This window comes from Poecilia mexicana, unplaced genomic scaffold (assembly GCF_051168715.1).
Source record: "Poecilia mexicana isolate PSO_F unplaced genomic scaffold, ASM5116871v1 scaffold_22, whole genome shotgun sequence".
NCBI lineage: Eukaryota > Metazoa > Chordata > Actinopteri > Cyprinodontiformes > Poeciliidae > Poecilia > Poecilia mexicana.
In genome coordinates this window covers 16,276,618-16,289,409 of record NW_028263391.1, presented here as the reverse complement: position 1 = coordinate 16,289,409, position 12,792 = coordinate 16,276,618, and the positions used below count along the sequence as shown (strand labels likewise).

At 41.6% G+C, this 12,792-nt stretch overlaps 1 long non-coding RNA gene across 2 annotated transcripts; it reads left to right on the top strand.

Annotated features, from left to right (window-relative positions):
- The first annotated feature begins 224 nt into the window (after nucleotides 1–224).
- Nucleotides 225–11,744, top strand: LOC106913917 (uncharacterized). Of its 2 annotated transcripts, XR_015762002.1 has the most exons (6): nucleotides 225–392; nucleotides 509–555; nucleotides 803–828; nucleotides 914–949; nucleotides 1,092–3,384; nucleotides 11,730–11,744. It is a non-coding gene; the product is annotated as an uncharacterized LOC106913917 (long non-coding RNA). The 2 variants fall into 2 exon arrangements; XR_015762003.1 differs by lacking the exons at nucleotides 1,092–3,384; nucleotides 11,730–11,744 and having other exon boundaries at nucleotides 250–392; nucleotides 914–953.
- Nucleotides 11,745–12,792: the final 1,048 nt, after the last annotated feature.

Below are 12,792 nucleotides of genomic sequence, written 5' to 3'. Positions count from 1 at the left end.
ATTATGAAAGAAAATGCATCATATTACGGAGTAGCTGATGACACAAACCGTCATCGTTTTGCAGGTGTGGCTCTTTTTACAATAGTTCAGGTTGTTTGGTTTGGACAAATCTGAAAACACAGCAAATACAAGGACTTGCCCAGCCCTCGGGTGTTTTAGAAAGGCTCTAAATTGTACATTTGGGCTGTCATTAACCCTGGCAAAAGACTGAGTGTCTGTTTTTGTCAGGCAGCACTCAAATCTTACCTGTTCTGCAACGATCCAAGAGAAGTATATGGGCATAAGGGGGCAGGACTCCAAAAACACACCCACTTTTATCAGCTCAAAAACCACCAGATAAATATAGCTGCAACACTGACTTTAGGCGCATATTCACTTCACCTTGAGCTCAGGTATGTACCGGATGATTATTAGACCTTGACTGCAAGGAGTTTGAATGTTTACATTTTTGCAGTTGTCTTTTCTCCATTGCTGACTTTCTTGCATACTTTTTCTTGTTTTTTAATAGGAAGACACTTGTGTTCTACTTTCATCATCAAGCCAAAATGAGCGATCGTAAGTCTCTTTGAAATATTAAGTTCACAAGTTAGCTAATCCTCACAGTCCTCCTTTTTCTTTATTATCTGTTTTTACCCATATGAAGCAAGAGATCAAAGATGTGTAATGCGATGCTGCAAGCAGTGATTTCTATTCACATAATAAAACTGCTGTTTGTATTGTAGGATGATGTGCTGAGTTTTACTGCTAATTCATGTTAAAATACTAATTTATCGCCTTTTTTGCCTTCAATATATTACCACAGCAGAACAACAAAAAAAGCCAGAACAGGTAAGTTAGTTTTACTTTCATCAGTCACTATAAACAAAATATGTGTTTGTATTTACTTATTTATTTATTTTTGTCACTGGCACAGGAGGAGGAATCAGAATCAGGATCAGGATCTGAAGGAGTAAGATTACTTTTCCAGATCGGTGCTAAGTGTTTATGAAGTTTTATTTAATTGAACAATGATAATGTTGTTATACTCATGTGTGTGTGTGTGTGTGTGTGTGTGTGTGTGTGTGTGTGTGTGTGTGTTGTGTCTTTCACAGGAGGAAGGAAATGTACAACCTTAACTTCTTGGGATTTAAGTGACACCAGTTTTATTTTTTTGTTCTATTTGTAAATTTGTTGCATTTTTATGGCTGCTTAAAGGGCAAAGGGAAGAAAAAAGGAAAGGGAAAAGGTCACGGACAAGGTCATGGAAAAGACGGACACGGTCATGGACATGGAGGAGAAGGACATGGACACGGACATGGAGGAAAAGGAGGTGGAAGAGGTGGCAAGTGAAAGAGACCACTGAGGCGACCCTAAATAAAATGATAAAAAGTCATTATTTTGTCAAAAAGATTAATGTATGATTGTATTGCATTCCTCATTAAATAATCTACAAAATAAGAAGTACGGCTCTTTAATTCCCTTCCAAACGGATCCCTTTTTCTTGAATGAACATTAATGTCAAAGTACAATAGAATAAGACAAGTCATTATAAAACTGCATAAAACCAGTGAGAAAGAAACTAAAATAAAACTTACGCACGAAAAATCTTTTCTAGCCAAAAGCGGCATGATAATGGTAATGATTATGATAACCGAACCTATAACGAGGGAACTGATTAGTTTTCATCTTGCACAGGGTGGCAAGGCAGACAAATCTGCTTCCTGAACTTAACTCAAAAGTGTGGTTTTGACTACAGCAAAAATATTCATAATTCTTTTTAAAAGTTGTCATGTAAGTCCTGGTAAACTTCAATCCATTTACCAGGACTGTTCAGACACATTAAATAAATTAGAATATGCCTCCTAGTTGGTCAGATTAGAAACACTTTTTGAAATTAAGCAGGTAGCTTTCATTAAACCCACATCTCTACTTTTTTTTATTGGTCTGATGCAATATTGTAATCCCAACTATCATGTTTTTGTGAACTGCAAGTGGATAATCATCAATTAACAACAATAAAAGCAAAAACTCAAACTAGTTTTTAAAGAAATTCATACAAAATCATGTTTGCAGTTTGCCACAATCTATGAAAAACAAGGTAAACATGCAAAGGATGGTTGTCTGAACAGATGAGATCAAAACTGGATCCGTTTAGCGAGCTTGCAAAAAAAAATTTTGGGTTTACAGCAATGCACTTTAAACACATCATCCAAATATGAATCCTGGAGGTGGAAGCATCCTGCTGTGGAGATTCTGTTCTTCAGCAAGACAAGTTCTGGCTGCAAAAGACTTGTGGATGTTCACCTTAGAGCAATTCAAAGAGAGTAAACCTACACCCACAGCTACAACATATTCATGAGTCGAAGTTTTTTTGTTTTATTTTCTCTAAATTCAAATGAGAATTTGTAGCAAACTCTTTGCATGGCACTCAAAAGCAGAACCACACCTTAAGCAGTCAAACCTGTTTTTGAATGTTGTGGCTCCTTTTTATCAAAGAGCATCATCCTTCTATTATTGTTCAACCTGAAGTTGAACAATAATAATGATGTCAGCAGTGGAATCAAGTTTGTGCATGTGTGAGAAAATAAGATAACCGTTGGTTCCTAATTATCTTCGTTTGACTGAGTTTATAGAATCACAATGCCTTTGCAATTTTGAACAAGTTGAAGAGCTACATGTGAGGTTTTTCTTTCTTTCTTTAGTTTTTTTGTTAACTCATGTGTAGCTCTGCAAATAAAGGCTGCAGAGTATTGGGTGTGTCAGGAATGAGCTCCCATCAGCGATCAGTTAGATTTACCTGTATGTTCATAAGCTACATCACCCGATTGTCATCTTTCAGATCTACGTTTGTTTCGTATGAACTCCTAAAGGCAGTGTATCCAAAGTTGTGTTCCGGCAGTGAATGGTAATGTTTGTAAAACACTCGTAAAAAGTCATATTTTCTCTCTTTTTTAATTGTATTGTACTATATGATCTTGGTTTACTTTTCCTTTTTAGCTACATATTTCCAACTAGTTTGCTGTCTTTATTTGAATTATTAATGTTAATGTTTTTATGAGCTTTTTACATTTAAGCTCGCACAAGACCGAGTTAATGTTATTCTTTTTTTTGTAATGCCAAACCAGTCTGATGTAACAAAATGAACTTTTTAAAGAAACAATAAAATAAACCATACCATACCATACCAACTTTATTTATAAAGCACTTTAAAACAACCACAGTTGATACAAAGTGCTGTACAATTTAAAAACACAACATAATAAAAAAGTAATTAAAAACAGTTTAAAAAACAAAAACATACAATTTAAAACTAGATCCCACTGGTGTTGAAAGCCAAGTAAAATAGATGGGTTTTAAGACGAGCTTTAAAAGTGGACAGAGAAGGGGCCTCTCTGACCTGCAAATGTAACAGAGAGAAGAGCTCGTGTGTCTGTGTGAGTTTTGATCGAAATGATTATAGTGATGGTTGTATGTATTTTTGATTTTGTTTGGAGCCACCTAGTGGTGTGATGAGTGACTGCATGCAACGGGTCCGTCAGGCACTCTCGCGGCTTCCTCCACCAGAATTCTGAGGAGCGCTGGTGGAGGTAGGTGCGAGAGAGGCAGCTCTTCACTTCTTTTTTTACTTAGGGTCATATTTTTCTAGTTCAACTATTAACAAGGTACTGTAAGAATATTTAACATTTATAAATATAATTTGTAAAGTTTTCTTGTGGTTGGGCTGGAAAAATGTGACCCTATGAGTGGGAGCTGCGCCGGTTGGTGTTCGTGGCTGACCACTCAGTCACGGCGCTAACTGTGTCTTTTATTTTTCAGCCTGTCGGACCACTTGGCTGCAGTCAATCACATTGTGAGGAGTTTTACATCTTTTGTTGTGCTAGGTGGGTTCAGACAGTGAATTTGTTGATAAAAATGTTTGAGTGTTTTGACTGTTAATTGATGTAGCTGTTGTCTGTTATTTTACTGTTTATTGCTGTTGATGTTATTTTTGATTGATTCATTGCATAAGAATGTTTTGTTTTAGTTTTGAAAATTTGTTAACAGTTGTAAGTGTTGTTAAACTATACGATCACATCTAAAAAAAAAAAAAAAAAAAAGAAATAAAAGAATTCTGAGGAGCGCTGGTGGAGCCTGTCGGACCACTTGGCTGCAGTCAATCACATTGTGAGGAGTTTTACATCTTTTGTTGTGCTAGGTGACCAACAACACAATAAGAAGAGTTACACTGGTGCCGTGACTCTGTGATTCCTGATCAGCTTGATGCTGTTCGCCCGGGTTGCTGTGTCATCTACCTACAAGTTACCTCTTTAAGACGTGTCAAGACACCTGAGCCACAAGGTTAAAGGACTGAAGGCAGAATATTGGCTTCATTGCCAATAAGTGACTGATTTTTTTTATTTGAGTCTGTTTTATTTTCAGTCTTCCATTTTGAAATGGCAGAGAGATTCCAACCAAATGTTAAAAATGTGAACAGTCAACCCTCCTTTGGGAGAGGCAGAGGTGTAATGGGTCTCACTTTTCAGTCAGGTGTGGCAGTTGGGTCAGACTTTTGTGCCTCACCCATGTTACCTGCAAGTAATAGGCCTCAGGGATTAGCTTTCTATCCAGCTGAGACACCTATAGGGCAGATGTCGTTTGGGGGCCCGAGCCACTCTACATCTACTGGCCATGACTTACACTTATTAAGTGACATGATTTATCAGTTAGGTTCACAGATTGGAGAGTCCATTGCAAATAAACTGTGTTCTTCTGGTGTTGCTGGGGAAAAAGAAACCCAAAATGCCTCCTGTTTGAAACAAGATGGTGCCCATATTGAAGACACTTCTGTCTTTGATAGTCAAAAATGCAACATCATCGTAACATCAGAAACAGCACCTCCAATTTTTAGAGGTGAAAACTCTGACAAATATACTGTTACTGAGTGGGTTGAAATGATGAGAGGTTACCTTAGAAGGCAGAACTATGATAGTTCCACTCAAGCAGAGGAGATTATGGGGAGGCTAATGGGCAGAGCCAGAGATGTGGTTAAGATTGGTCTTAAAAGTAACCCTGGTTTAAATGCTACATGCTCCCCAGATGTGATTTATAACATGCTGATACAATACTTCAGTCACACATCCTCCTGCCTGCCGCTGCAAGACTTCTACTCCACACTGCCATTTCAAAAAGAGGATGCGTTTGACTATTGGATTCGGCTCAACAAAGCTGCAGATATGGCTGAAGAAGGTTTAAAGCGTCAAGGAAAACAAACTGATGATATGAGCAGTGAAATTGCTAAAATGTTTGTAAAACACTGCCCTGATTCAGAACTGGCTTCAGTATTTAAGTACAAGCAAATACATGAATGGACCTCAAAAGACATCCAGGAGAGGCTAGATGAGCACCAGAGAGAGTGTGTGTCCAGGATCAAAACACCAATCCACAAACCATCTGCAACCCCACTGTTCTGCTATGACACACACATTGAATCCCAAGTCCCTGGTGGTGCACAAAGATCAAATAATGTTTTGTGCTCTTACAATGTACAACCTGCCTCTGAGGCGCCACCAAATTCATGTTCCCCTGTGATGGTACAGAACCAGCAGCTGGCCGCTACATTAGATTCCCCTTTTCCACAGTCTTACCTCCCTGTCCTGCAACCTGCAAAGCAGCACTGCCAGTTCTCACAAGTGCAGTGCCAACCTTTTGCTCCAGTCCCACAAAGTCAGCAGCTCAGTCTCCCACAAGAAGGAGCCATGCTTGGAGAGATGATGTCTATGCTCAGGCAGGTACTTGATAAAGTTCAGGTTGGTGGCCAGGTATCATCTGCTCGTCACAAGCGCACATGGGGTCGAGCCAGACCTGTTATAAATTGCCGCATATGCAATGATGACAAGCACACGACAGAAGCCCACTGCCGTTCAGACCGCCTTTGTTTCACATGTTTCAGTCCTGACCACACAAGGCGGTCTTGCCCAAACAGAGCTGTCCCAACAGACAATGTGCAGGGAAACTAAGCGACCTGTGCCTGGAGGGAGGCCGCATGGGTCAAAGTGATTCCTCCCACATATTTGATGCTGCTGAACTGTATCAAAATATTCAAAGACTAAATGAGTCTGGAAATATAATTATACAAGACACACAAAAAGTCAAGAAAAGTGACAGTTTATTCTACACAAATGTCAAAGTTAATGACAAATTAACTCTTGGTGCCATGCTAGATAGTGGTTCAATGGCATGCTCATTGAGCGACGTAGCCCTACAGTCACTGATTAACGCCGGTGTTGTAATCTCTCACCAGGAGGCCACTGACATTGTATTTGTAGGATGTGGTGGTTCCAGAGTAAGACCGACTTCAATAGTAGATCTGAACATGGAGATCTATGGATGCCAGTTGTCAGTCCCCACCTTTGTTGTAAAAAACCAACAGACTGATCTGCTTCTGGGCTCCAATGTCATCAGGCGACTGTTACACCTATTAAAGAAAGACTCCTCTTACTGGGCAGCAGTTTCCACACCTCGCAAAGGTCTCCCAGAACTCGAGGAGTTCCTCTCCCTTCTTGCTGGCCTGGACCGCTGGTCTGGAGAGAATGTCCCAGACAAAGTTGGCACGGTGAGATGTAACACAGCTGTTACACTGGAAGCTGGCACTGAGTATCTTGTATGGGGCAAACTTCCCAAGGGCACAAAGTTGTCACCTGGTTTGACTGTGATGTCTGAGCCCACATCGTCACATTCTGCTCCCCGTGGCATTTTGGTGGCGAGAGCTGTAATACCGCTCTGGGGAGATGGGTTAGTCCCTCTCAAGATTTTAAATGCTTCCAGTGGTCCTGTCACCATACGCAAGAACGCTAGACTGGCTGATATATACACCTGCCTTGCTATGGAGGACCTAGATATACAAGATGTAACATGCTCATATCAAACCACCTCTGTCAAACACACTAATGTTGATTCTGCAATAGAAAACAATGACAATATACAGGAAAAACTGAGAAGTGCTGGTCTAGGGGATCTGGACCTACAGTCTTGTGATGTGTCAGATGATTGGCGGAGAAAGCTGGCAGATCTGGTGATCAGTTATGAGGATGTCTTCTCCCGCCACCACTTAGACTGTGGAGAAGCAAAAGAATTTATACACAGGATCCGGCTCACTGATGAGAGACCGTTTCGGCTGCCCTATCGCCGCGTGCCTCCTGCTGAGTATCAGAAGCTCCGTCAAGTCCTGAATGAGATGGAGGAGAAAGAAATTATACGGAAATCGACAAGTGAATTTGCCTCACCTCTTGTTCTCGTTTGGAAAAAGAACGGTGACTTACGGATTTGCACAGACTTCAGATGGCTCAACAGACGGACCCTGAAGGATGCTCATCCCCTACCACATCAGGCTGACTGCTTGGCTGCCTTGGGAGGAAACATGTTCTTCAGCACAATGGACCTCACGTCTGGCTTTTACAACATGCCACTCCATGAAGATGACCGTAAATACTCCGCCTTTACGACACCCATGGGGTTGTATGAATACAACAGACTTCCCCAAGGCCTGTGCAACAGCCCAGCCAGTTTTATGAGGATGATGACCTCAATATTCGGTGACCAGAACTTTCTCAGCCTGCTATGTTACCTCGATGATTTGCTGGTGTTTGGACCATCTGAGGAAGTAGCTCTCGAGAGGTTGGAGATGGTGTTTGGTCGTCTCCGTTACCATAACCTCAAACTGGCTCCAAAGAAATGCTGGTTGCTGAGAAGATCTGTGAAGTTTCTTGGTCACATAATTGACAAGTCTGGTGTTTCTACAGATCCTTCTAAAGTAGAGTCCATCAGCAACATGCTCACTACAGATCTCATGGAGCCAGATGGTATCACTCCATCTCATTCCCGCATTCGATCATTTCTCGGCATGGTCAACTACTACCAACATTTCATTCCAAACTATTCTGCAATTGCCAGACCATTGTTTGACCTACTGGCTGGTGCAAAACAGAAACGCAAACCAAAGATACTCACCAAGCGAAAACTCCAGTTCCGCAAATTGACTCCAGCTGATTGGACAGACGAGCATCTCTCTGCATTCATGGAGCTTAAAGCAGCTTTGGTTAACTCCGTAATTCTGGCCCACCCAGACTTTAACCGCCCATTTGTCCTGTCTACTGATGCATCGCTAGATGGTTTGGGTGCAGTCCTCTCACAAGTTCAGGAGGGTGAAAGTGTGGCTCGTCCAATAGCATTTGCTAGCAAGTCTCTCACACGTGCTCAAAAGAAATATCCAGCCCACCGTCTCGAGTTTTTAGCACTGAAATGGTCGGTGTGCGACAAATTTAGCCACTGGCTAAAAGGGCATGTATTTACAGTGTGGACAGACAACAACCCACTCACCCACATTCTCACAAAGCCACGTCTGGACGCCTGTGAACAGCGATGGGTGGCAAAGCTGGCTTCTTACGTCTTTGATATTAAATATATTCCTGGCTCTAAAAATGTGGTGGCAGATGCCTTAAGTCGCCATCCCTTCGTCAAATCTGCTGTGGGAAGGAGACTGTTGCAAAGCCCATACAGCCAGCTACTTAATGAGGCCCTCCCTGTTTCACCTGGTTCAGTACAGGAGGCTTTCAGACAGTCAAATGCCAAAGACCAGGACTCCAACATGTTGCACTCACCTGACAGCACAAAATTTCAGTCCTTCACAAAAGAGGATGTTCATGCTCTTCTTGAGACACAGAGTGCATGGGAGTCTGCTGTTAGAGTACGAGCTGTTGACACCCTTGAACATCTGCCCCAACTGATCCTCCCATCTCAAGATGATCAACCTGTGTTTTCAGAAACTGTATTGAGAGAAAAACAGCATAACGATCCTGTGTTATCAAGAGTGTTACATTATGTTGACCGTGGCCGTCGTCCTTCAAGAAGAGAAAGATCGAATGAACAAACAATGGTCATTAAGTACCTCAAACACTGGGAGAAGTTTGCTGTGTCTAATGACATCCTCTATAGACTATCTAAAGACCAAGTTACCCGTAAGAGACGCTACCAGTTCGTGGTCCCCGATTCCCTCAAGTCTGACGTTCTCAAAGGGATTCACGACAACGCTGGTCATCAAGGGCAGTTCAGAAGTTTGGCTATTGCTCGTCAGAGGTTCTTCTGGCCCCATATTGACCGTGATGTCAAAGAGTATGTCCGTCAGTGTCCCAGATGTGTCGTCGCAAAGTCCCCTGATCCAGATGGTCGAGCACCTCTTGAGAGTATAAAAACATCTGCACCACTGGAGATTGTGTGTATAGACTTTTGGACCGCGGAGGATTCTAACAACAGATCCATTGATGTACTGGTTGTAACTGACCATTTTACACGGCTCGCTCAGGCCTTTCCTTGCCGTGACCAATCTGCAAAACAAGTGGCAAAGCAGCTTTGGGACAAGTACTTTTGCATCTATGGTTTCCCTGAGAGAATCCATTCTGACCAAGGTCCATCCTTTGAAAGTCAGCTCATAAGCGAACTGTTGAAAGTTGCTGGTGTGAGAAAATCCCATACGACCCCCTACCATCCAATGGGTAATGGCAGCGTGGAACGTTTCAACAGAACCCTGGGAAACATGATAAGAGCACTTGCACCAGATGCAAAACAGAATTGGCCAAAACAACTTCAGACATTGACCTTCATGTACAACTGCACAGTCCATGAAACCACAGGCTATGCCCCTTTTTATCTGATGTATGGGAGAGTGCCACGCCTCCCTGTTGATGTGCTTTTCAAGAACATCCTCCAAGATCCTGAAATTGGTGGATATGACAAGTATGTACTGTCCCTGACTAAAGATCTTCAAGAAGCAATGGCCATAGCTCAAAATCATGCTAACAAGGAACAAGATCGACAGGCTGGTCTCTACAATCGCCATACTAAAGGGAAATCTATTGGGGTCGGCGACCGTGTTTTAGTATCAAACAAGCGTGAAAGAGGCAAACGCAAAACTGCTGACCGCTGGGAGTCTACAGTGTACACCGTTGTGGACATGAACCCTACAACTCACACATACCAAATAAAACACCCCACCACCGGTCAAGTTCGAGTTGTGCATCGTAACCTCTTGATGCTAGTGAACTTCTTGCCTGTTGATGCATCCGGTGAGCCTGTCGACTCTGCTGCCGTCACACCTGAAAGCTCTGACATTAACACTATTTCAGATGCCCTGGGATCAGTTATTCAGGAAAATGATTCAAAAATCAGAACACAAGAATGGGTCAGCTCCCTATCTGATAAGCCCCATGATGTTACCCCTGTGAATGACTTTGTTGGAGACGTTGTCTCTGCAGCACAGGCAGACGGGGGATCTCCATTGGTCCCTAGTGAGATGGACTGTGACAATAATTCCTCAGATGCATCAGTTGACAAACAGAGTGTTTGTCCACACACTTCACTAGTTGCTCAGTCTGTTACTGACACTGAGCCTGACACTACTTACACAGTTAGAACCCGTGTTGGTAGAATAGTCAAGCCTGTCAATAGACTGATCCAGGTGATGACCAACATGGCTGCTAATGATGATGCTAGTCAGCTTTTTGACAGGGTTTCTAACTCAGTGTTTCAAATGTTCCAGCAAAGACATTTATAGTAATAGATTATTTTCTAATCTGACTTTTCCTTGTCCTGAGTTTTGTTTTGTTTTTGTAGTGTATATTACCATTGTTGGTACAGTTCCAGGGTTAGGGACTGACCTCTTTTAGTTTTGGGCATGGATTATGTGGGATGTAGGCTGCATCCTGCTTCCAGGAGCTGGCAAGGAAATAAGGCGCCATTTTCTTGCCACTTCATCCTTTGTAAAGGATACTACTTCAGTTGGACCTTGTATATTCATGACAGCCAATTCATGTGATTTATTTATTCATTTATTTTCCATTATGGTGATAATTATACACTTTAATCATTTTGGTCAAAATTCAGCAGGGGTGGGTGTAACAGAGAGAAGAGCTCGTGTGTCTGTGTGAGTTTTGATCGAAATGATTATAGTGATGGTTGTATGTATTTTTGATTTTGTTTGGAGCCACCTAGTGGTGTGATGAGTGACTGCATGCAACGGGTCCGTCAGGCACTCTCGCGGCTTCCTCCACCAGAATTCTGAGGAGCGCTGGTGGAGGTAGGTGCGAGAGAGGCAGCTCTTCACTTCTTTTTTTACTTAGGGTCATATTTTTCTAGTTCAACTATTAACAAGGTACTGTAAGAATATTTAACATTTATAAATATAATTTGTAAAGTTTTCTTGTGGTTGGGCTGGAAAAATGTGACCCTATGAGTGGGAGCTGCGCCGGTTGGTGTTCGTGGCTGACCACTCAGTCACGGCGCTAACTGTGTCTTTTATTTTTCAGCCTGTCGGACCACTTGGCTGCAGTCAATCACATTGTGAGGAGTTTTACATCTTTTGTTGTGCTAGGTGGGTTCAGACAGTGAATTTGTTGATAAAAATGTTTGAGTGTTTTGACTGTTAATTGATGTAGCTGTTGTCTGTTATTTTACTGTTTATTGCTGTTGATGTTATTTTTGATTGATTCATTGCATAAGAATGTTTTGTTTTAGTTTTGAAAATTTGTTAACAGTTGTAAGTGTTGTTAAACTATACGATCACATCTAAAAAAAAAAAAAAAAAAAAGAAATAAAAGAATTCTGAGGAGCGCTGGTGGAGCCTGTCGGACCACTTGGCTGCAGTCAATCACATTGTGAGGAGTTTTACATCTTTTGTTGTGCTAGGTGACCAACAACACAATAAGAAGAGTTACACAAAGGTAAGTCATTCCATAACTTGGGGCCCATAACAGAGAAAGCCCTGTCCCCTCTGAGCTTCCTTTTTGTTCTCGGTACCTCCAAGAGCAGCTGATTTGCTGACCTGAGAGACTGATAGGGTACGTAGTGATGAAGAAGCTCAGTGAGGTAAGCCGGGGCAAGATTATGCAATGATTTAAAAACAAACATAAGAATTTTAAAATTAATCCTAAAATATACAGGCAGCCAGTGAAGTGAGGCCAGGACAGGGGTCACATGCTCCCTCTTTCGAGTACCTGTCAAAAGTCGTGCAGCAGCATTTTGTACTAGCTGCAGACGTGAGAGCAGCGCCTGACTGACTCCCAGATAAAGTGCGTTACAGTAATCCAATCGAGTTGAAATAAAAGCGTGGATCACTGTTTCAAAATGCTGCCTGGAAAGAAAAGATTTCACTGACGCCAATCACCTTAAATGATAAAAGCTGGACTTAACCACGGCTCTGATTTGGCTGTCCAATTTAAAATCACTGTCCACCTTAAAACCAAGATCTGTAATAACAGGTTTAACATTTAATAGTGCACCATGTAGTCTTCAAATTAGATTTAATGAGAAGTGGAAGACCTTTTACACTTTCACAGTCACGTGCTCAGTTTTTTTTGCTAAACATACTTTAAAGTTAATGAATGCAATGTGCCCAGCTGCAAAAGCTCAAATCATGAACATCTCTCCACTGCATTGTAGATTGGTCAACTTGTTGAGGAAACATTTTATTTTCCCTTAATCCTCTTCCAGTAATTTTGTTTTGAGAACATGGAATTTTCCTTCTTTCTAATAAGCATTATTAAAAGTTCAGCATCAACTATAAACCTACGTTTTTTAACTTCTAGATTACCTGCCAAGCTGCTCTGCATTCGTAAAGGTCATAGGACATATTTTCTGGAGTTGATCCAGACAATATGTCTGTCAGGTTTTGCAATAATTAAATTTAACATGTGTCCAGAACAACAGAAACACCCACTTACTGACTTTAAGCACAAGTTGTTTCACTTCTAACTCAGGTTTGTTTCAGCCAATCTTTAAAAATGT